Source organism: Amblyomma americanum, chromosome 10 (assembly GCF_052857255.1).
Source record: "Amblyomma americanum isolate KBUSLIRL-KWMA chromosome 10, ASM5285725v1, whole genome shotgun sequence".
NCBI lineage: Eukaryota > Metazoa > Arthropoda > Arachnida > Ixodida > Ixodidae > Amblyomma > Amblyomma americanum.
The window spans coordinates 88,737,838-88,763,806 of NC_135506.1; the positions used below are offsets into that span (position 1 = coordinate 88,737,838).

Below are 25,969 nucleotides of genomic sequence, written 5' to 3' on the forward strand. Positions count from 1 at the left end.
TACCCCTCTGTTTTATTTTTGTTTGTGATACAATCTGGGGTCAGAAGTTCGGTGTGCTCTGCGCGCGTTTCAAGCTGTCTGGCAATGACTCACAAACGTCATGTCGGCTTCAGCAAGACCGTATATGTAATTTCGTGTTCCCTAAAAAACATATATATTAATAATATGATCTCCATATAATTCGGAACAATGTCTTACACTCGCCCTTTGTTCAATCCGGGTGTACGAGCTGCCAGAATATTCTCGTTGTGTGTATTCTGTACGCTAATTGCATATACTAATACTACTCCACCTGCTAAGTTCCAGTTCAAAATGAATTAATTAGTAGCTGCGCCACCAGACACGAAACGGCTAATGTCCTTAAAAGAGGTTTTCCAGCCATGATCATCGAGACATTCTTAAGAGGTCACGGTCAATTGTTTTGCACAGGCTAGCGTCCACCTGCTAAACGATGTACCAGGTGCTAGGCGGTTGACCTCAGCGTCATTACAAAAAGGTCCACTGCATACATTTGAAGGACATTCTGTGAGGCTCATATACCTCATCGTAATGAATCTCTGTTCCGTTGACTGTAACTGGATTAGGAATACCTGTAATGACTGCTCGAATATGACGACCAGAAGGCGCAGCATGGTGCTTCATTTTGGGTGTCTTTGTCAATGTCATCAAAACCTCATAATTGTGTTCAAGGGGGTTCGATTCAAAACCGCTTAGTTTCCATATTGTATGTTCTCGAAAGTGACCAGTAGGGTCGCAATTCTTGCATTGCATGTTTTAGACTGCGAAGGACAAATACCAAAAAAGCCCAACCAGGCGTGTCGCACTTCTGGTCTCCTATCTTGGGCAATTATGCAGCAAATTCTATTCTGAGCAACAAAGATAATAAACTGATGAAGATTAGTTAGCGGTTGATGAGTGAGCAGCGCATTGTTAAGGCTGCTCTGCTACTTAAAAAATATAAACATTCCAACCCTCTCAGGGGGCAGAGTTGTGAATCAGACTGAAATTAAGTCAGGGGGCAGAGTTGTGAATCAGACTGAAATTAAGTCCATAAAGAACAAGAAAGCAAAAAAAGCGACGGAGAAAGATTCTTTTAAAACCTTGCCTTTCAACATATTTCTATTTCAGTGGATACTTTTCGCCCTTTGCACTTGCATTCGTACATAAAAAAAAAGTTTATTAGCGGGCATGAGAACCATACCTCAAGGCGAGAGTTCTGCCCTTATTTGCAAATACACGGCTTGTGTTCAGAATGCAAACTTGATTCTCCCGTTGGCGTAGGCTCGCTGTGTTAGTATTCTCGCTGCAGCTCATTGAGCGTACACCTATAAGGAATGCTGGCTAAAAAATCGGGAGGAGGCTTATGTCACCTCAACATTGGAACGAGACAGCAATAGAAGCAACGTTGATGCTACACGTTTATGTGTCTTTGTCAATTCTTTCACGCTATACACAATGTTGTCACTGTATATGTTGTCGCATGATGTGAAATCTAATGCTCCCGTATTGAAACGTCTCCCTCCTGAAGCACCCTCCGCTCACCCAAAAGCGCTTCTGCGTGGGCGTCGCGGTGAAGGGTAGGCTGACCACGAACAGCATCCATGCGAGGCAGCACAAGGCGGGAGCCAAGCCCACCCTTGCTGCCAGCATCCAGAGGAGAAAAGGCAACGTCAGGAGTCCCACCAAAGGAATGGGCGCTGCAAACACCAGAGCGCAGACCTGGAAGCAGTCGAACCCCAGTATCGAAGTGATGCGGCCAGCAGGGTACAGAGCACGAGTACTCGAGGTCATCCCGGTCACCTGTCGGATTAACGTCGTGTTATTAGTGCCCTTTACGTAATGGACCGACCTTCCTCGAATAAATAATTTTCTGGCGAGAACTGCAGGCTGCCGTTCTCTCACGGAGTGTTTTTAGAATGAGAATTGCTTGAGAATATACGTTATGTCTCCTTATAGATACCTACAGCGCCCATAAGGCAACATTCTAAGCAGGATAGACAAAATAGAATACTACATACAAATAACATATTGGGAAAATGTCACCAAAGCAACCTATCATACACAAATCATACACAAAGCAGGAAGAAAAGAATTTACAACTGGTTAGTATTAACGATACAATATTTCGGTAAAGCTCTAGTAAACGTTCCAAACAGACACCTGGAAATGGTAGATGAAGTTGTTCTTTCAACAACGTTACCAAAACCAGATGCACACACACGGTATTCGGATCATTATTCAGTTGAGAGCTGTGTTCAGAAAAAAAATTAATAAATACAATACTGCGGTGTTAATTCTTAGTCCCTATATTGTTCTAAAGTCTCTCCGATGTGCAGTGTGGCTACTTAGATAAGTGCCTTTTTCAATACCTGGACAATCTTTGTAAATATATGGGCTGATATTATGAACTGTAGAGTTGCTTTTCTGCGAAACGAATTTCAATTATGTATCGTTTATGGCACCGAGTTACTCCGAAATATTAAGAGCCAGGCGTAAATTGCAGCAGCAAAACTGCATTTAAAATTAAGCTAGATTGTAATCGACATTTCTCCACATATTATATTCCATTTTTCTTGACAATTGCCGCCTAGCAGGTGGATTTTCTAGAGATGTTATCACGTAATGCTGAAGGCAGTGCGGCAGTCAGGAAAACGTCGAAAAGGCTTTTAAACGAAATAATTAACCGGGGTGATTTGGAGCCACAAAGAACTGAATGACTCGGACGTGGCAGTCGCAACAAGCGTGCTGGGTGCGCGTCGAACAAAATCGCCGCCGCTTTCGGCAGTACTCTATTAAAAGCTGGCAACAAAAAAGGTTAGTACTGAGTGAATGAGACACGATACAAGAACAGGTACTAAAACGACAAGTGTAGACGTGCGGGCAAGTTGGTGGTCCATACTTGGTTTAAACAGCGCAAAAGACGCGGACGCAGAAGGGACACACAAGACACACACAGCGCTTACTCTCAACTATATTTATTCATGAAATTTTGCATGTATATATTGTCACGTAGTGGTGACGGCAGTCGAAGCAGCGATGAAGACGGACGAAAGGATCTTCTAAAAGAACTGTTTATTGGGCTGACCTGCACCCAAAATGGACTGAATCACTCGGCGGCGGCGAAGCGACAAGCGTGCTCGGCGGTCGTCGAACAGAATGCCCGCCGCCGTCGGCCGTGCTCAATTTAAAGCTGATAGCGAACATTCGAGATAAAGGGCGCAAAGTTACTAGAACATTCCGGAACAACGTAGAATCAGCTTTGCCTGGCTGCGATCAATCGAGATAAATCTAGTCGCGTCTTGCGTCGCAAACAAAGCGATAAGGTGGTGTCGCGGCAGATTTGAAAAAAACGAACAAACACTGCAAATATTGGCGGCATTACTCCCCTCTCAAAGAAGCATCGACCCGATGCATTAAAACAAATAATGCGACTAGTAAGGGAAAAAAACGGATCTTGCGAAAATTGAGCATGGAAATGCAGCGGCCTTTAGCGCGCATAACACGGCTTCAGACGGACTACATGGACAACTTCTGGTCGTACGCGGCGTCGCTGGGATGCAGTCATTGCGTCAGGGATGACTTCGTAATCCAGTTCACCCAGCCGACGAAGAACCTTGTACGGGCCGAAATAGCGGCGCAAAAGCTTTTCACTCAATCCACGGCGGCGAATGGGCGTCCACACCCAGACTTGGTCTCCTGGCTTGTATTCCGCGTTGCGTCTTCGTAGGTTGTAGCGTCTGGCGTCGGACCGCTGCTGATCTTTGATCCGTAATCGGGCAAGCCTTCGAGCTTCTTCTGCGTGTTGAAGGTAGGCGGCAACGTCGACGTTCTCTTCTTCTGTAACGTTGGGCAGCATGGCGTCTAGCGTGGTCGTGGCATCCCTGCCATGGACGAGCCTAAAAGGCGTCATCTGGGTGGTCTCCTGCACTGCGGTGTTGTAGGCGAAGACGACGTAAGGCAGGATGACATCCCAGGTTTTATGTTCGGCATCGACATACATAGCGAGCATATCGGCGATGGTTTTGTTCAGGCGCTCGGTCAGTCCGTTGGTCTGCGGATGGTATGCAGTTGTCCTCCGGTGGCTGGTTTGGCTGTAGCGCAGGATGGCTTGCGTGAGTTCCGCCGTAAATGCTGTTCCTCTGTCCGTGATGAGCACATCGGGGGCGCCGTGTCGAAGAAGAATGCACTCCACGAAAAATTTGGCCACTTCTGCTGCTGTTCCGTTCGGTAGGGCTTTCGCCTCGGCGTAGCGGGTCAGGTAGTCGGTCGATATGGTGATCCACTTATTTCCAGATGTTGACGTTGGAAAAGGGCCAAGCAAGTCCATGCCAATCTGCTGAAAGGGTCTTGAGGGAGGTTCAATGGGGTTCAGAAATCCTGCTGGTCGTGTGGGAGGAGCCTTTCGTCGCTGACAATCTCGGCCTGTTTTCACATAGTGTGCGACATTGGCAGACAGTCGGGGCCAGTAATACTTGTCTTGAATGCGGCGGAGGGTGCGAGTAAACCCGAGATGTCCAGCTGTCGGCTCGTCGTGTGAAGCCTGTAGAACTTCTTCGCGGACACAAGTAGGTACAACAAGGAGGTAGGCTGTTTTGTTCGCTGTAAAGTTCTTCACAAGGACCTCATTCTGCACACAGAAAGAAGACAGTCCTCGCTTGAATGAAGCGGGGGGTGAAGAAACCTTGCCTTCCAGGTACTCGATGAGGCCTTTTAGGTTGGGGTCCGAGCGTTGCTGCTGAGCAAAAGAGCTTGCGCTGATGGGTCCCAGGAAGGCGTCCTCATCGTCGTCCAGCGGCGGTGCATCTACAGGGGCTCGTGAGAGGCAATCGGCGTCAGTGTGCTTGCGTCCGGACTTGTAAACGACGGTGACGTCAAACTCCTGGAGACGCAGACTCCACCGAGCGAGTCGGCCAGAGGGATCCTTCAAATTGGCAAGCCAGCAGAGCGCGTGGTGGTCGCTGACCACCTTGAACGGCCGTCCGTAGAGGTAGGGGCGGAATTTCGACGTAGCCCAGATGATGGCAAGGCACTCCTTCTCAGTGGTCGAATAGTTAGCCTCGGCCTTAGAAAGGGAACGGCTAGCGTATGCGATGACCTTCTCCAGCCCGTCACTTTTTTGAACGAGAACGGCGCCTAGTCCCACGCTGCTTGCGTCGGTGTGAACTTCAGTATCGGCGTTTTCATCAAAATGTGCAAGGATCGGTGGGGACTGTAAACGACGCTGAAGTTCCTTGAAGGCTTCTGCTTGCGGCGCTTCCCATTTAAACGGCACGTCTGCCTTCGTCAGTTGGGTCAGGGGCTCGGCGATGCGCGAAAAGTTTTTCACAAATCGTCGGTAGTATGCGCATAGTCCGAGAAATCTGCGCACTGCTTTCTTATCGGCCGGCGGTTGAAACAGTTCAATAGCGGCTGTTTTCTGCGGGTCTGGGCGTACTCCTTCCTTGCTAACGATGTGGCCTAGAAACAGCAGCTCTTCGTAGGCAAAGTGGCATTTCTCTGCTTTCAAGGTTAGGCCAGACGACTTGATTGCGTCTAGTACTGTTCGAAGTCTTTTGAGGTGCTCTTCAAAGTTCGAGGCGAAGACAACGACGTCATCTAAATATACCAGACAAATCTGCCACGCAAAGCGCGAGGTTTACGGCGATGGTGAGCGCGAAAAGCGGTTCGGCGTGTACTCTTCTCGACGCAGGTACTCGTCGATTTCGTGCGGACGTTGTCCGAAGCGTGGTCGTGGGGCGTTAACGGCAAATCCTCGAAGACCGATACGGCGGTACGGGCAGTGACGAAGATTATGGCCGGCCTCACCGCAATGGAAGCACAACGGCCGGTTGTCGGAAGTCCTCCAGGCGTCGCATTTCCTGGGGCTTGAGCGTCGGTCATAGGCTGGGCGGGCGGGGGCTGTGAGGCGGCGTTGTGGAATGATTGGCTCATCTCGGGGAGGACGTGGGGGTTGTCGCTGGGGCTGAGCAGTACTTACTGCAGCGGTGTACGTCATGGCCTGGGGTTCTGTGGCCGTCGGGGTGCCAAGTGCCTGTTGCACTTCTTCCCGTACCACATCCATCAGAGTCGCTGCTTGTGGCTGTGGGGAGGATGGCAGTAATCGGCGTAGCTCCTCTCGGACGATTTCGCGGATAACTTCCCGCAAGCTGTCGCTGGTGGTGGCCGGCGTGTCCGAACGGATTGCACAGGCAGAGGAAGGGCGATTGTACTGCCGAGCTCGTACGTCGAGGGTATTCTCAATCGTGCAGGCTTCTTGCATAAACTCCTCGACTGTTCTTGGCGGCTGGCGGACGAGGCTTGCAAAGAGTTGTTCTTTTACGCCGCGCATTAAAAACTGAACTTTCTTTTCCTCGGTCATCCCGGGATCGGCGCGGCGAAATAGGCGCTTCATCTCCTCGACGTAACTGCGGACGGGCTCATTCGGAAGCTGGATCCTGGACTCGAGGAGTCGTTCGGCTCTTTCTTTACTCACGACACTGGTGAATACCTTCAATAGTTCTCTCTTGAATAGCTCCCATGTCGTAAGGGACGACTCGTAGTTTTCGAACCACGTGCGTGCGGAGCCATCCAATGAGAAAAAAACGTGTCCAATCTTTGCCGCATCATCCCACTTGTTGAATGACGCCACGCGCTCAAATTGATCCAACCATTCTTCAGGGTCTTCGCCTAGGGATCCATTGAAAGTTGGCGGCACCCGCAGCTGCTGCAGTATGATCGGTGTCGACATCTTCGGCGAGATTGCGGTGGTCGTAGCCGCGTCTTTTCGCGGTCTTGTGCGGTCCGGCAGTTTCCCGAACTCAGGCTCCTCTCCCTGGAGACGTCGGCTGGCTCGCTGAGCTGCTGGCTCGTCCTCGGGTGCGAAGCGCACAGGGCTGGCTTCACGACTTGAAGGGGGCGTCCGGAACATGGAAGGCTACCCAGCACCTCCACCAGATGTCACGTAGTGGTGACGGCAGTCGAAGCAGCGATGAAGACGGACGAAAGGATCTTCTAAAAGAACTGTTTATTAGGCTGTCTTGCACCCAAAATGGACTGAATCACTCGGCGGCGGCGAAGCGACAAGCGTGCTCGGCGGTCGTCGAACAGAATGCCCGCCGCCGTCGGCCGTGCTCAATTTAAAGCTGATAGCGAACATTCGAGATAAAGGGCGCAAAGTTACTAGAACATTCCGGAACAACGTAGAATCAGCTTTGCCTGGCTGCGATCAATCGAGGTAAATCTAGTCGCGTCTTGCGTCGCAAACAAAGCGATAAGGTGGTGTCGCGGCAGATTTGAAAAAACGAACAAACACTGCAAATATTGGCGGCAATATGCAGATGGCGTGATGCCCGACAGTTGCGAAGCTAGAAAGAAGAAATGAATGCTAATCGCGTTTCGCGCGCTTATCCAAGTACGCTCGTTCTTTTCCAGATAGGACAACAGAAGGTGTGCTAACGCAAAGGTCGCCCAGAGCTAAAACCCTTTGAGTTTCAATTATTTCCCTCGTGGTTCGGTCCTTGCTTCTTTTGAAGGTTCGGCACATATCAAACATGGTTTGCAGACTTCTTACTTTTCTTTGTGCAATCGAAGCAGTAAAGCGCCAGGTTGCGGTCATTAGAGTTAGTCAAATCCCTTTTGTGTTCTCTTAATCTGTTACTCAGGCAACGCCCTGTTTGACCAACGTATATTTTGCCGCAAGATAGTGGAAGTTCATAAACGAGCCCTTCAATACAATCTACAAACCTGCTTTGATGCTTTATCTTACATGCATACCTTGGTTAGTCACAGGACTGCAGATGCGGATAAGCATAGACAGCTTGCACGGAGCGGAAAGGGCGACACAAACGTCTAAACGTTGCGCTAACTTCTTTAAGTTGTGGGAAAATGCATGCATGTAGGGGATTACTGCAGTCTTTTTCTGCTTCCTTGATGATTCACGGTCTCTGCCAAGTTCATGTTGTTGTTCGCGCTTGAGCAAACCCTCTGCAACAGATGCATGTGTATGCTTCGGGTAGCCTGCTGCCGATAGTCTGTACGATTGCCGAATGAAACTGTAATCAAACAGGTGCTCACATGATTTATTGAGGGCATTCTTGAAACATGAACTCACAATATTGACATCAAAGACTTATATTACTCTCTTCCTAAGGATAAGCTCTTAGAGTACATTGAGGAATGCATTGATGAACTTGGAGTGGTGGCTTTTCAGAATTCTGCGGGTATATATGTTAGTGGGCTTTTAGAACTTTTAACCTTTTATCTAAATTCAACTTTTGCTAAGTGGGAACATAAGTTTTATCGCCAAAAAGAAGGAATCTGCATTAGCTCCTGCATTGCTCCCATTCTTTGCGATTTACTCTTAGCTAAATACGACCGACTATACTGCGAGACAATCTTGAGGCGACCAACGTTTTTAAAGGTTTTAGATTTGTAGATGACTTTTTAGTGATTTTTAAGGTCGGCTCTGGGCTCTACGAGCACTATGTTTTAATACACTCACCATTTTTCGTGAGAGCCTCTAACCACTAACCTTGACGCACGATCTTCCGGAAGATGAATCAATTCGTTTTTTAGATATAAAGATAGTATTTACTGACAACCACGTTTGTTGGGCATGTGAACCACGCTCCAACAAGCCACTACTTCAATTTCATTCGGCGCATTCCAAACTATTTAAGAGAGCTATTTTGAGTTCATGTTACAGGAATGCCCTCAAGAAATCATGTGAGCACCTACTTGATTTCAGTTTCCTTCGGCAGTCTTACAGACTATCGGCAGCAGGCTACCCGAAGCATGCACAGGTATCTGTTGCAGAGGGTTTGCTCAAGCACGAACAAAAACGCGAACGTGGCAGAGGCAGTGAATCATTAAGGAAGCAGAAAAAGACTGCAGTAATCCCCTACACGCATGCATTTTACCAAAACCTAAAGAAATTAGCGCAACGTTTAGATGTTCGTGTAGCCCTTTCCGCTCCGTGCAAGCTGTCTATGCTTAGCCGCATCAGCAGCCATGTGACTAACCCAAGGTATGTATGTAAGATAAAGCATCAAAGCAGGTTTGTAGATTGTATTGAAGGGCTTGTTTATGAACTTCCGCTATCTTGCGGCAAAATATACGTGCGACAAACAAAGCGTTGCCTGAATGACAGATTAAGAGAATTCAAAAGGGATTTGACTAACTCTAATGACCGCAACTTGGCGCTTCACTGCTTCGATTACACAAAGAAAAATAAGAAAGTCTGCAAACCAATGTTTGATAAGTGCCGAACCTTCAAAAGAAGCAACGACCGAACCACGAGGGAAATTATTGAAGCTCAAAGGGTTTTAGCTCTGGGTGACCTTTGCGTTAGCACAGCTTCTCTTGCCCTATCTGGAAAAGAACGAGCGTACTTGGATAAGCGCGCGAAACGCGATTAGCATTCATTTCTTCTTTCCCTTTTCCGAACTGTATTTGTGTGACACCTGTCGCGGATCAAGCCATCTGTATATATAGATGTAAAATTTCATGAATAAACATAGTTGAGAGTAAGCGCTGTGTGTTTCTTGTGCGCCCCTAATGCGTCGGCGTCTTTAGCGCTGTTTAAACCAAGTAAAAATAACAACACAAGCGTAACGTTGTCGTTTTCGTTCCTGTTCTCATCTGGTGTCTCATTCACGCCGTACTGATTTTTTTTTCATCAATGAACCAACTAGCCCACAAGTGCGGTCCACTCCTGGCCACAAACTTTTGAGAAACCGTGCGCAAATATGCACAGCATTCCGGAATGCGCGGAATCAGTTCTGCAAGAGTGTCATCATTCCAGAGTAATCTTTTCCATACTCTCGTCACTAACTGATAAAGTCCGCGTGACGGCAGCCTTGACATGAAGCAGAAAGAATTAGCACAATGCTTTGGAGCAAAATTTACGTTACTGAAAAAAAAAACCTTCATTATGAAAATGCAAAAGTTGGTATTTTAAATGAACCGCCGTAAGGCAATATGAGGTGACTGGCTTCGAATTTCCTGTGATGCAAAAGCCCCCAGTGATACAGGCGCTGTTTCTAGGCCGAAAGTTATTTTTTTTTAACGCGAGACAACAAGCTTTTGGCCGCCTTATACAATACTCGCGTATTTAGTCATTCATTTGATAAAATACGAAAACAACACGTAAAAACGAAAAAAAAGTTGCGAAGCACCAGCAGAAGACTGCACCGTAGCCGTTACTATCCGTAGCCGCTGCCGATAAAAGCGCACATGAACACATAGTGCCTCTTCGAAAGCGCACTCTGTTCGTGTACTGGCGTGGGCGCATTCGACACCAGGCATGTTTTTCACACAGGATTTTTCACCGACATCACGGCGCCAAACATACGATGTCATAATATTAAGGTGGTTCCGCCTTCGAGCAAAAAGTTGTACTCGCTGCAGAGCAGCCTTCAAACCTGCAAGCCGGTCGCAACTTCGGCGTGCACGAAAACAATGTTCCTCGTTGGAGGGGCAGCGTGAACTTCTTGCTTGCGCCGCAACTAGGATCGCCTTCATGGGCCGCCATCCCGAAATGGGTCATAACGGCCAGAATAAGTCACATTGCAGAGTACAGCCGCACTTCCAGTGACCGCAGAAGTGCTAGGGGCTGAAGCGAGAGAGCCGGCAAGAGAGCAATGCGTTCCACGGGACCAGTGAAACGCGTGAGCTATCTCCAACAGTCCGTATGCCTGCGTCGCTGCAGCCGCACATGACATGCCGCAAAGCTTAGTTGCGCGCTCGTTCCGAAACTGCAGCATTTCCAACGCACTTAACGGCACTGAAGATTGTGCACTGTGAGAAGAGTAGAGTGATAAGGTGGTCAGCGATGCCGAGGACGAGTGAGAGGGTGCAGGTTCGTGCTAGTAAACGCCGTTTGCGCGCTGTCGCTGTTGTCATTAATAGTAATTGTTTTTTTTTTTTTTTGGGGGGGGGGAAGGAAATGGCGCAGTATCTGTCTCATATTGCTTTTTCGGCCGGCTTGCATACCATGAAAGATTTCGCTTATTTCGCCTTCTACTTTCAGGTGCCGAGTTAGAATCACGGCCGGCCAAGATTCGAGTAAATACGATGTTAGCCTGCTCCTCATGTCCACCGTTTGCGACTCTGTTCACGTGACTGTGTCTTTGAGCGTGGTTATACACGTGTTTCGATTCCTTCGCTCTTCGTTAAGCGAGCAGACAGAGCGCTCGCGCTTGTCTCGATCTCTCTGCGGCCTGCGATGGAGCAAGCTGTCTATTATAGGTCATCACATTTGTTCAGTATTGATGCATACATTTTATTCCACCGACAAAGAAGCGCGGTTTACTGTTTTCTGCGTGGGAGCTTCTTCGTGAATACGCTACCTCCTTGTTACCTCGAAGAGACAAGCACCAGGATTGTGCGTGTTTCCTTTTACAGGCGGCTAAAGGATCTACACAAACTGAGACTCTTAGAATGATAACAAAAATAACCGAACTATGCCTGTACACTACAAGTAGACAGCAGAAGGTAAGACTGAAAAATTTAATTTTAATGCATTTTAGTTGATTTCAGTTTACTCATGGAGAAAGACGATCACAGGTTTATCCTGTTGCGAGAGGCTTAATAGCCCACTCAGACTGAAATTCTGCGATTGAAAAGAAACCATACATCTAAACCTAAAGATTAAGAATAAAGGCGAAGAATACAGATATGTAGAGAAGAAGCATTGTGTTGCGGTTTCTTTCCATTAGCGCAAGGAGATGTGAAGAATGTGCATTTATTTTCCTGACATACGTCAGAACAAAGTTCGGAGTGAGTTTCCTTCGGTCATTAGAAAGGACAGTATTAACAGTCAGCTTAGCCATCTCTTATCGGAAGAAAGGAAGCCTAAACAAAGTCTGTTCAATGTAAACATCCTTGAGTCGGAAGAGGGATATGTTTGTAAGAAGGCTATTCAGGAAATAAAGTAAGAACAAAGGAAATGGAAAGGCTACAATCTTTTTCTTAAGGTTTTTTTTTCATCCTTTCCTTTCTTTGCAGGCATACAGCATCACAAAGAGTATTTAAAGTTCATATAGCTATTCATTCCTTAAATCTCTTCATGTAAGAATGCACTAGTTATCATTAAGAAAAAGAACTGCAGCACAATATACGAGTAACTTGCGCTATCTGTGTGATTTTTAATGGAAACAGGCAACACTAAGCGTTCTAACAATCGCTCACGTTTTGGTTCTTTCTTCACAATAACATGCAGGTTGAGCGTGTTATGTATTGCCTCGTAGACTCCCATATAATATCTTGTTGCTTATTTTTTAGCGCTTTTTAATCTTGCAACATAAAACGCAGTTATTTTAATGTGATCTTACAATATGTCTTAAATTAATGGAAAAATTTTCGCGTTCAATTTGTCGAGCACGTAGTCAAGCAATACAACCACATTTTTGGCAAGAATTTCAACCAGTGTATATTCTAACCACCCTTCCTTAGTTTAATAATCTGGCCCTCAAATTAGACTACGACTGTACCCGACACATGGAAGCAGTCTACAACTAATTTTGTAGTTTTGCTAGCTATTTGTCCTATTTTTGAAACATTCAACTAGTCCGGCTTATGCGTGCATCAGTCAGCGTTAATCAGTAATGTAAGGCGCAGCAAGAAAGTCATGGTATCAACATGAGTACTTTGCTCGTAGTAGATATTAGAGATATTAGGGTATAAATTAGTATGTGTTGTATGCCTGTTGAGGCAACGCGCAGAGGAATGCCCAGCCAGCTGGTACTACCACGTGTGAAAGAAGCGTAGTAGTAGTAGGAAGTGGTTTATTAAAATAATGATAAAAAGGAAGGAAAATATTTTTGCTAGCGCCGGCTCTGCCATCGACACTGAAGCACCTGAGCTGGGGCAGCGGAAATAAAGGATAGCGGGCAGAATGGAGCAATGAAATGAAAAAGGTGAGGGGACAGGAAGAGAGGATAGGAGGAGAGGTAATATGCACAATAATTATTACAAAATAATAAATATGTAAAGGTTGCGTGCGTGATTACTTCATGACGAGGCAAGAAAGAAGCGGGCCAGATTCGATTTAAATAGCGTGTAGACAAGCGGGAAAAAAAATTAAATATTGGTTTTTGAGGAAAAGAAATGGCACCTAGTTTAAAAGAACTTTTATATGGGCTAGATGGTTCATTTCGATCCAGAAAGGAAAACAGTAGCGCCAAAAAACCCACACTTGTCCTGCGTCGTTCATCTATTGTTTGTGTGTTTTTCGGCGCTACTGTTTTCTTTTCTGGATAGAATTGGCGCAGTAACTGTCACGAATCTAGGTTGACCCAACCCGCGCCGTGAGGGAAGAGAGGAAGGTGGGAGTGAAAGAACAGGTGCCGTAGTGGAGGGCTCCGGAATAATTTCGACCACCTGGGGATCTTTAACGCACACTTACATCGCACAGCAGACAAGCGTCTGCATTTCGCCTCCATTGAAACGCGGCCGCCGCTGTAGGGTTCAAAACCGGGAACTCTGGCTGAGTAGCCGAGCGCCCTAACCGCTGAGCCACCGCGGCGGGCTACACACGCGGCGCTGAATTAGTGTTTTGGCGACCGCTATAGCGTTCGCCGCACCGCTCGCATCGCCGTATTGTTTTAGTCTGCGAGCACAAGTTAGCTCAGTAAACCTGCTGCGTCCTTGTTTCTCCGATCGCGCGGCTACCCCCAGTGACCGCTAGTGGATGTGCGGGGCACGCTACAACAGTACCAGAAAAAAAATGGCGGTTGTTTAGCTCTTTAAACCTGGAGTGACGCAGTAGCTACAGCTGGCCGAGTGGAACTTGGTCACGTGACCAACCACGTGACGAACCACGTGATCAGCCACGGCGCTGCGCCACCGGCAGCTGCTCCGCACCACGTGGCCAACCACGTGACAGCGTGGAGGCGCAGCAACAGGCTGGCGACGCCACCACCGCCACGCCGAAAGCTCCGAATGCTACCGTAATGTAGCTGTCGCTACAAAACTGAGCCAACGTTGCGATTCTCAAGGTTATTTATATCAAGTGTGGCTGCGCTTCTGTCGCACGTGGCGGCCCCAGCGGGCCGCGCGTTACTCTGTCCGTTCCCTTTGCACATGCCGGCACGTTCTACAGTAACGACTGGAGGGCCAACACAGAACAATAAATGTGGTATTAATACATAAGCGCATGAAACAAAGTGCGATCGTAGACGGCAATAAGCTCAAGCCTATACACATGAGCTCTCGTGTTTAGGAAAAGTTACTTTGGCCGGAAGCAGACAAAAGCTAATTTTCGACCAATCGCAGAGGATATTTTTCCTCTAGTGAACATCACATGGCAGAAATTTCAAAGCGTACAGAGTCGCACCTTTTTGTAGACGATTGCTTGTAGCACAGCACGAGCTCGGCATCCAGACACTTGCAGCAGTTCCAAGGTGTACATCGAAAGCAGACATTCACCTAAGCAGGTCACGACAAACAGCAGAGAAGCCGTAGGCATGTTGATGCTGCCGCAACTGTTAATAATGTATCTGAAAAAGAAGACCGCGGTATAAAATTTTTATTTAGAATTCAGTGTGCGTTTTACATTATATGAGGAATCCCGGCGAACCTTACTTCTCAAAATGCCTTTTATCAGCTCCTCGTCAAATGGCAATGTGTGTATTCAACAGAAGACAACCATGGGTGGATTGACCTCAGGATCCTTGCAGGATCCTCGGTACATTTTCAGCAGTCATTTCCTCCAGCACCAGCGAGCGTGTTTCAGCGGTTTCATCTCACTATTTTTACATACTGAATGCCTGTCAATTTGAGCCTCTGGAACTAATGACGAAGGCATGCAACAGCTACGCTACCGGCGTTATTGATGGTGAGTTTGGCTGTAGCCGTTGCAACCATTCTTGTTTAGGTCATGTTGAGGTTCTGAGCGGACTCAACATTCGATCTTGAATTCATGTTGACGGCAGGAAGAGCTTGTGTTGGTAGAATGTTTAAGCAGCGCAGATTTTGTAAGGAAAAGTGGCCACCGTGTTAGAGTTGAGTGTTCTGAGCACAATTTTCGCATTAATTTCATGTTGAATTCATGTTGAAATTTTTGAGTCACTTATCACAGCATTTTGTGTCTCTGCTGTGGCAATAAAAAAATTGATGTGAATGCAGTCCTACTGCGACAGGTGGGTTGACTACCAATGCAGTTTACAGCGATACGTCCATACATTTACTGCCGCAGTATCTCGTCTCCGTGACGCTGACACCCCCGAGCCTGCTTTACGCAAACGCACAATCACACAGGCGTATATATATATATATATATATATATATATATATATATATATATATATATATATATATATATATATATATATATATATATATATATATATATAATATGAAGGGAGCCAACAGTCACCGAAACCAAGGTGCATAGGGGAATGTTTTTTTTTTATGTGTTGTGCTAAGCAGTGGGATATTATAGTACACTCGACCATAGCGGCGGACGTAGCACGTCCTGTAATACCGCGAGCGTGACGTGGAACGTCATCTAACGGCGAGGGCGGAAACTGTGCAAGAGCCCTCTTAAGCTACCTATGGCATCAAGACTGCCAGAACCGAGACCCTCGTTAAGCTATTAGTAGATAAGTTAAAGGAATTGAGGGGCCCGTTTGACAAACTTATGAAGGTAGGCAACAGTCACCGAAACCAAGGTGCATCGGGGAATGTTTTTTTTATGTGTTGTGCTTATCAGTGGGATATTATAGTACTTAGATTAATAAATCACTTAAAGAAAATTACTTTTAAAGCAGAAGAAAAACAGCCATGGCGCCGGTGGGATCCGAACCCACGACCTCCGAATAGCGATTTATTAATCTAAGTACTTAATATCCCACTGATAAGCACAACACATAAAAAAAACATTCCCCTATGCACCAAGGTGCATAGGGAAATACTGCAATTGTTGTTTTGTGACCAAACACTTAATTTTCTAGGAACCAATGTAAAATAGAAATAAGTTTGGTTTTTTCAACGATGTACCAAAGAATGTTAGATAAATTTAATGAAACGAGGGCAAAGAGGTCGCCCAGAAAGATTCATATCTGGCCTGTCACTCTGCACTAGAAAAAAAAGAGGTGTAGAAGAAAGAGGGTCGTTGTGGTGAGAAGAGAGATGACAGTGCGCATGCATATTTGATTGCATCACGACCGCTTATCGAGACCCGTGTCAAACAAAAAACGTGAAAATGGCTTGGATTCAACTTGGCTTGAATCTAGTTATACAAGCAAAAGTTCTCTTCAGCATGGTCTCCACTGTCTCAAATAACATTTCAAGGTCAAGTGTCAAGGTCAGGTACCCCATGGTTGTAGTCATGTAGCCACGTGGTCATACTCCCATAGCTTGGGCTACACCACCACGCAGTTGAGTTCGGTTTGACCTTGTTAGGCATTCAAGATCATTGTCGTGCCCACTGTCTCTAAGTGAATGTCAAGGTCAAAGGTCAAAGTCAGATACCCAATGGTCGTCATATGACCACATGATCATACTGCCATAGCGTGGGCCATACCACTACGCGCTGAAGTTCGGTTTGATCTTGTGAAGCATTGAAGGTCATTGCCTCATTCATTGCCTGGGCTGCTCGCCAACCCTGCGGCTTAGCACCTAGCAGCACATCCTCCTAGAATGGCCTGCTGTCCAAGCGCTTCAAGGAAGCATCCAACGTTAGTCTTTTATGCGCACATACTGGACAAACCGCTAGCACATTCTCCACAGTCTCGGCCATGCCAAGTATAGCTGTTCTGGGTCCACTCTTCCTACTAAATGTAAGTGCTTTCGCGTGAAAGTGACGTCTAAACAAAGTGTTATGCCATACATGAGGCCACAGAATTCCATGCGGTACCCAAAATTTCATACACGGATCTAGTCTTTTCAGCCAGATTGGCCGAGCATCTGGCTGGGCCCAGTATTATCACAGCATTTTGTGTCTCTGCTGTGGCAATAAAAAAATTGATGTGAATGCAGTCCTACTGCGCCAGGTGGGTTGACTACCAATGCAGTTTACAGCGATACGTCCATACATTTACTGCCGCAGTATCTCGTCTCCGTGACGCTGACAGCCCCCAGCCTGCTTTACGCAAACGCACAATCACACAGGCGTGTATATATATATATATATATATATATATATATATATATATATATATATATATATATATATATATATATATATATATATATATATATATATATATACATATACATATATATATATATATATATATATATATATATATATATATATATATATATATATATAATATGAAGGGAGCCAACAGTCACCGAAACCAAGGTGCATAGGGGAATGTTTTTTTTATGTGTTGTGCTAAGCAGTGGGATATTATAGTACCCTCGACCATAGCGGCGGACGTAGCACGTCCTGTAATACCGCGAGCGTGACGTGGAACGTCATCTAACGGCGAGGGCGGAAACTCTGCGAGAGCCCTCTTAAGCTACCTATGGCATCAAGACTGCCAGAACCGAGACCCTCGTTAAGCTATTAGCAGATAAGTTAAAGGAATTGAGGGGCCCGTTTGACAAACTTATGAAGGTAGGCAACAGTCACCGAAACCAAGGTGCATCGGGGGATGTTTTTTTTATGTGTTGTGCTTATCAGTGGGATATTATAGTACTTAGAATAATAAATCACTTAAAGAAAATTACTTTTAAAGCAGAAGAAAAACAGCCATGGCGCCGGTGGGATCCGAACCCACGACCTCCGAATAGCGATTTATTAATCTAAGTACTTAATATCCCACTGATAAGCACAACACATAAAAAAAACATTCCCCTATGCACCAAGGTGCATAGGGAAATACTGCAATTGCTGTTTTGTGACCAAACACTTATTTTCTAGGAACCAATGTAAAATAGAAATAAGTTTGGTTTTTTCAACGATGTACCAAAGAATGTTAGATAAATTTAATGAAACGAGGGCAAAGAGGTCGCCCAGAAAGATTCATATCTGGCCTGTCACTCTGCACTAGAAAAAAAAGAGGTGCAGAAGAAAGAGGGTCGTTGTGGTGAGAAGAGAGATGACAGTGCGCATGCATATTTGATTGCATCACGACCGCTTATCGAGACCCGTGTCAAACAAAAAACGTGAAAATGGCTTGGGTTCAACTTGGCTTGAATCTAGTTATACAAGCAAAAGTTCTCTTCAGCATGGTCTCCACTGTCTCAAATAACATTTCAAGGTCAAGTGTCAAGGTCAGGTACCCCATGGTTGTAGTCATGTAGCCACGTGGTCATACTCCCATAGCTTGGGCTACACCACCACGCAGTTGAGTTCGGTTTGACCTTGTTAGGCATTCAAGATCATTGTCGTGCCCACTGTCTCTAAGTGAATGTCAAGGTCAAAGGTCAAAGTCAGATACCCAATGGTCGTCATATGACCACATAATCATACTGCCATAGCGTGGGCCATACCACTACGCGCTGAAGTTCGGTTTGATCTTGTGAAGCATTGAAGGTCATTGCCTCATTCATTGCCTGGGCTGCTCGCCAACCCTGCGGCTTAGCACCTAGCAGCACATCCTCCTAGAATGGCCTGCTGTCCAAGCGCTTCAAGGAAGCATCCAACGTTAGTCTTTTATGCGCACATACTGGACAAACCGCTAGCACATTCTCCACAGTCTCGGCCATGCCAAGTATAGCTGTTCTGGGTCCTCTCTTCCTACTAAATGTAAGTGCTTTCGCGTGAAAGTGACGTCTAAACAAAGTGTTATGCCATACATGAGGCCACAGAATTCCATGCGGTACCCAAAATTTCATACACGGATCTAGTCTTTTCAGCCAGATTGGCCGAGCATCTGGCTGGGCCCAGTATTGCGCCGTCGCACTCTCTTTAAGTTCAAGAGAAATCTCATAAACTTCGAGAGAATGCAAGTGGTGCCCAGTGTACAGAAAGGCACAACTGTATGGAGGTCACTGCTGAGAGCACTCTTTGCTCCAACATCGGCCTTCTCAGTTCCATCGAGCCCGCAGTGACCAGGAATCCAATAGAATACAATTCAGTGGCCTTTTTTTAGCAGATGAAAGGAGGTCAGTGGTCTCTATTGCCAGAGATTGGTAGCCGGTGTGGCGTTGAAACAGTTTTAAAATTTGTAGTCCAGGATTGCAGTCCATGAATATGCACCACTTTTGTTCCCCGCAAATGTGCCGAAACGCTTCCCTAAGAGCCACAAGTTCAGCAGCGGTTGATGCTGAAATATGACCTATAGAGCTATCTGGCAGAGCGGGTATCGGCACATTTGCTGTCGATGCGACTGGGAGCACGGATCCATTATTGTATACATGAACAGAGTTCCGATATTCTGACCAGATTTACGCAAGACCAAGTTGCTTCAGAGCACAGACTGATGTCATGGATTTATTTAGCATTCCGGAAACATGCAGCCATACCAAAGGCTGAGTCATCACCTACGGTGTCTTGACGGTATGATTTATGTAAGGACATAGCCTGATTGTATTTGAGGCTGATGGAAGCGGAGTGCACTTGAAAAACTGCTATCCGGCCGCTCACTCAGGATCTTGGTCAGTGGGTGATAACGGTGTCGAGTGAGGGTAAACACGCTCGATTTGGTAATGTGACAAATACATCGATATTGCCCAGGCACGTGCTTCTTCAATCGCGCCTTTGTGAGAGCTGCACCAACGCAATCCAGGGCATGCCTTAAGCGCCTAAACTTGAACGCTCTCTAACGAGTGCAAGCAAAAAATGTCTAATTAGAGAACACTTGGAGGCTGTATCGGATGTAGCCGACGAACAGTCTGCTGTAGTCTTAGTAAAGAGCTCTCTTTTGGACCCCTTTTCATGCCCGCTACGAAGCGAAGAACATGGCAAAAGCTAGTCAGTCTTTTCTTTGGCATATTGATGTTCCTCGACCAAGGCAGACCACGGTCAACGATAATGCAGAAGAATCTATAGTGGGAGACAAAATATCTCCGCTCTGGGTAGCCTTATCGGCTAGCGGAAACAGATTTGCGCGTGAATGCGACCGCAGCACACTTTTCCGGTGCAAAGAATAAACCTTGGCGCCGTAGGTATCTCGATGTAGATGTCACAGCTCGCTGGAATCTCTCACGCATTTGTGGGCGTGTCGAACCAGAAGCCGAGCTGCAGATGTCATCAGCATATGCACTGATATAAACGTTAGCTTGTAGCTCACTCACCAAACCAATCACGCCAACGTTAAATAAAGTTGGGCTGAGGACTTCTCGCTGTGGATCTCCGCAGTAGACCTGACGGCGCGTGGTCTCTCCATCAGGAGTACACATGCAAACTGAGCGGCCGCTGAGGTAGATCACAATGCACAGATTCAGCCAGCCGCCAACACCTAAGTCGCCAAGTGCATCAAGAATGGCGTCATGAAGGACGTTGTCGTAAGCCCCTCTGACATCCAAGAAGACAGCCGCAACAAGTCTGCGGCGAAGTTTTACGTGTTCTAATGTCACAACAAGGTCGATGAAGCTTTCAATTCACGATCGTGCCCGCCGAAACCCGGTCATTATGTCCGGATAAAGAGAATTGCTCTCTAGATGTAGGAAAAACGCTAAGGCGCCCGTGTGCTGTGCGATGTCAGTGCACGTTAAAGATCCCCAGGTGGTCGAAATTATTCCGGAGCCCTCCACTACGGACCTATTTGTTCCTCTCTTCTTTCACTCCCTCCTTTATCCCTTCCCTTACGGCGCGGTTCAGGTGTCCAACGATATATGAGACAGATACTGCGCCATTTCCTTTCCACCAAAAACCAATTATTATTATTATTAGATGTCGCTCAAGCCTCGCCAATACCATTCGCACCATAACTTTTGCAACACAGCTTGCTAGGGCAACTGGCCGATATGAGGTAAGTTCATAAAGAGTTTTTCCAGGCTTCAAAAGTGCAACCAGGTGGCTGATTTTCCAGTGTTTTACATTGCCGAAACCCATGTTTAATTGTAGGAAATAAGCAGCGCAGATCGCGTGTCCATACCAAAGTGAGAGAGATTTTTGTAAGAACACACCAGGTGCAGATTTTCGGACTTGTCGATGTTATCAGGTGCAGTTGCAACCCAACTGGGGTATGCCACACTGACGGACTTTGACCGTAGAGCAGGTCATTGAACATCAGTGGAGGCTGATATTGCAACCGCATCTGACTGAGCCTTCGGGATGACTTGGTACACTGCAGCAGACGTCGTATGTTTTAGGCTCATGTTGCTGTGGCAACTCAGCTGACGCTAGCTGCGCCGTCGGTTAATCTAGAGTAGGATTGGTTTGCGACTCCTGGCGTCAGCTTCGGGAGCGACGCATACGTCAACGAATAGACGTAGCCGCTTCTTGGTGCGTTGAATTGTCATTCACGATCTTGTTTAGTATAAATCTTTCGTTCCTTATTTCCGTACACTCTGCCGTCGTTTCATGGGCATCCGAGCAGTTGGCGCACTTAATAGTCTCCGTTTTACAACTGCCAAGTCAAAAAATGTTGCCATGGCAAAAAAAGTGTCATGGCAGGAAGTGTGCCATAGCAAAAAAGTTGCAATGACACGAAACAGGCTCCGAGACGCTTCTGTTGATTATGGTCCCAAACTGTTTTTTCTTGTTTTAGGACTGCTCTTTTAATATTTCTTTCAACCATCTCGCCTCTTTTCCAACCTACGCGCTCTTTAGTGCGACGTACCCTGTGCGAACGGCAGGTATTGTAATGAAAGCTTAGTGGCCAGTCCTGGAAACATTTCAAAGCATTTCCTGGCCATCTTAATCACCAATCTTGTATGCGCGGTGAGCACCACCGATTAAAAGGTTCAAGTTACGCACAGAGCTGCTAAGCAAATGATGAGAAAAAGCTGCCGTAGTGGTTCAGTGGATTTTGCATTCTTCAGCTGAACCAAAGCCAGGAAGATCAATCCCCTAGGCCGCCGAGGCTGCCTTTCGATGGCGGCAAAAATTGAAGATACCCGCGTGCTGCCATTGCATAAAAAAAACCTGCTGGTCAAAAATTAATCCGCAACACTGCACAATGGCATCCAGTATAGAGCATTTGCAGCACACATGTCGACTAAGCAGAGAAATTTTGGAGCCGTGTAAAAACCAGAGAACCGTTATGTCTGCGTCAGGTCAGTTCTCATCGGCAAAGCAGCTGTTCTAACTTCACACTAGGAAGTGAACTGTGAGAATGTATCGGGCCCCCATTTTTTTCGTCTTCTTTTATTTATGGGAACTTTTATTGTTTATTTAGCCGCGAAAGTACACAAACTTGAAATAAACCATTAGTCGTACGTGCTTCATGGGAGGAATTGCCCTTCTATTTCACCCAGTGCTGCCATGGAGCACCTTTAAGAAGAGTTCGGCTCAAGAGCACACATTGTACTTACCATTACTTTGCATTTATTTTTCACGGTCCAACTTCCACACAACACAACCGCAATAATTCGATTTCAGAACTACGGTTAGCACAACCAAAAAAAAGTAATATTTTGATAAATCACTTTTTTCTTTCTATCAGTCAGGTGAATGGCAATATTTTTTGGTTCAGTCGGTGTTTCATACCTACGATTTGTAGTGCAAAACAGCTATCGGACAGTCTATAAGAGGCTATACTCAGAGCACAACCGGCAACTTAACACAACGAAAGCTATACTCCTCCAATGCAAAACCTCAAGGTCATGTCGCTTCGAAGAATGACCTCCAGGTGGCGGAGCGGCGGTGTGGCTGTGACGTCATACCAAGTGACTCGCCGCGCCATGACGCAGCTACTCCTTGCGGGACCGGCGTTGTTCACTCGCCTTCGCAGCAGCGTTGAGCAATGTGATTCAGCGCTCACCTCGCAGTTGCGCTGAACCACGTTACTCGCCGTTCATCTGATGGGATAATAAACAGCGCGAAGGCTTGCATGACGTTCGCAGATAGCCAAAGAGGAGCCGCGCACTGGAACAAGTGCTGCAGCTGTGTCCCATAGACGGCTGATTGAATCTGGTGATTCTTATCATCAAGAATCTCAACTATGTGCGTTGGCGAAGGATATAGCGAGAAAATGTTAAACCACAGCACACCATGTCTGGCCATGCTTAATCGACCTTCCGCCCTGCAAACTAGGTTCAGCAGTGTTGAACCAGGGCCAATTGTTATAACACCCTGCTGCGGAACCCCGAGAGGCTGTGCAACAAACGCGTGTGCCAAGAAAGCAAAAATAAATTAAACAAAGCGCAGCACACCAAATCAGGCAACCAGCACACTCACATAACATTTTGGCATGCACACAAGTATAGTGTACCATCCTGCTCTTTTCCAGTAGGCAACACTTTGGGAAGTTTGGCAGGTGCCCGAATGGCTTGTTTCGTTAAGAGAACAATCATGGAAAACATTTAGCGGAAGTCGTTTATCGATGCTGTCATGCGGCTCACAGCCATAGGGAAAACGACTGCTTTAGGTGTTCTGCATAACGAAAGGTCCACAAAGATGGGAAATTTTGGAAGCGTTACAGATGGCCAGAATAATGAATGCCAGGTGGCCCGTTTTTTTCCCTTCAATGAAGTTGTTAGCAACCTTACGAATCATTCGTTCATGTCGGCTTGTAAAATCCCTTAATTTGTCTACTGTTATTTTCTCGGCGCACAGTTGACTTTTTTTGTACTACCTGTTGGAGTTTCCCCTACATACTTTTCAGAAATAAATCAGTTCGATCTGAGACCCTGTCCTGTGTTTGCCTCTTCCGCCTTTCTGATGCCTCTTTTGCGTGACAATCTTTAGTTTTATTCTAGTTCTCAGCCCAGGTACGCCATGATTTTCGTTGCTTCACAATAGCTTGGTGAACATTGCTAACGATCTCCGATATCGTTCAGCTATGTTCTCTTATCTGCAGCACATTTTTATTTATTTATTTATTTACAGAAGACTGCTGGCTTTATTGCAAAGCCTTAAGCAGGAGTGGGTGTAAAATACACTGTGACAAAAAGAAAACCTCCCTGAGGTACACCAACTCAGCACACAATACCGAAAAAATGAACGACGAAAAGAAACAACATTATACAATATTAGACGACGCCTGGCGTCAAAATGAGCACTGGAAAAAAAAAGAAATGTTGAATGCTGCAAAATTGTTACGAATTCCTAAGCGACTAAGTAAATGACTCCACAGTAGAAGCCTCTACAATATTCGCTTTGAGGACATTCCATTCCCGTACAGTACGGGGGAAGAAAAAATTCTTGTATGTTTCAGTGCGGCATGAGTATTCCTTCACTTTTAAAGAATGGTAGGATCGTGTCGAACGACCCGGGACGAGCTCAATGTACTTCCTGCTGTTAATTCCTAATTTGTTGTGAACAATCATGAACATGTATTTAAGCCTCTCGCGGTATCTCCTGAGCTGCAAAGAATCCAAATTTGCTTTCTCATGTAGCATGGTAGGGGACGTCTGCCAGCTGTATGAATTATAAATAAATCGCACTGACTTTCTTTGAATATTTTCGAGTGTTTTAATGTTTTCTTTAGTATAAGGGTCCCACACAACAGAGGCGTATTCTAAAACAGGTCGGATAAAAGTTTTGTAAGCTAGTAACCTAATTTCCTGCGAGGAGTACCGGAGAGATCTTCTTAAAAAGCCAAGTTTTTTCATAGCTTTATTTTTAATATTAGAAATGTGTTTGTTCCACCGTAGGTCAGAGCTAATCGTTAATCCCAAGTACTTGTAGCTGTCCACGGTAGACAGGGGATGGTTATTAATAGTATAGGCAAAACTTAATGGCCGCTTCTTCCGCGTAATAGACATTGAAACTGTTTTTTTAGTATTAATACTCATCTGCCACGTTGAGCACCAATCATGAATTTTAGCCAATGTTTTTCGTATACGATCTCAGTATTTTAAATGAGTCGTAAAAAATGTGTTGCTATCTTTTTGCGTTTCTGCGTTTTGGCTATTCACGTTGTTTCAAGATTATTATAGTATATGCAATGCAATGTGTTTCACTTCCCTACTTGTACGTTTGTGCAGCAAGTACATTGACACTGGGCAGTTCTTTTATCTCGTAATTTTTTTTCTCCTACAACCGTTCCCACTTCATTGTATCATAAGCTTTGTACTGTATTCCAATTTATTTCGATGCACTTTTAACTGTGCCATTTTTTTTTCGCAGTTATAGGCATTCTAATTTACGTCAGTTAAATATTCTACACGGCGCCGTGTTAGAGTGCTGCGACATTTATTTGTTGCGAACTCCTCAGATTATTGTTTTAAATCTGACGGCTTTATTGCCACTGCATTGTTGTGAACCTGGTTGCTTCAGAAAGGGAGATGTTGACGCTATCTTCTCGTTAAGCTGTTTTCCGTGCACCACTGGAAGCAATTGGCGAGTAACGTATTTCTTACCGCCCCAGAGTTCACGCTTGACGAATACCAAGTCGCTGGGTTACTTTTTAGGATATTTAGATAAGTGCTCCGATGGAAGTAAAAACTAGTGTTGTTTGGTTTTCCTTTTGGCTTTGTTACTCATCGACATGAGTAAAATTTGTTAAAAGTACTTCCCTTTGCTCTTCTATAAAAATGAGCACCTTTTTTTGCAGCTTCACCAACTTATAACTCTCGAAGCTTTAGTCATATCTGTTCTTCTGCTCATTGGACGCAAGTCAGAAAAAAACAACACTGCTTATAATTCCCCGCATATGGTAACTCAGCCTTTCACTTCAAAACACGTTAGAGGGAATTTCACTCTGTGGTCCCTTTGCGCGCTCCTTTGATATGGATTCAGCTTTCACATCTCTTTATTAAACCGTGAGCGCACTGGTGTCATGCTGTTGGTAAAAATGGCTATGACAGCTCCGTTCTGTGAAATCTCAAGCGGAGACATTTTCAGCGGGATCCGCAGCAAGGACTGTCACAACAGTTGAAAATTTAAATTTGTACTCACTCAAGAGCTGGAATTTTTGCGAACAGGCAGGCGAAGTAAGCCACCGTGCACAAAACCACGCGGAGCGCGTCGATCCAAAGGATACTC

General features: G+C 45.8%; 1 long non-coding RNA gene across 1 annotated transcript; it reads right to left on the reverse strand.

Annotated features, from left to right (window-relative positions):
- Positions 1 to 1,548: 1,548 nt before the first annotated feature.
- LOC144106441 (uncharacterized) lies at positions 1,549 to 25,969 on the reverse strand. Its single transcript, XR_013308997.1, has 3 exons — positions 25,883 to 25,969; positions 14,315 to 14,477; positions 1,549 to 1,800 (listed from the first exon to the last, which is right to left on the reverse strand). It is a non-coding gene; the product is annotated as an uncharacterized LOC144106441 (long non-coding RNA).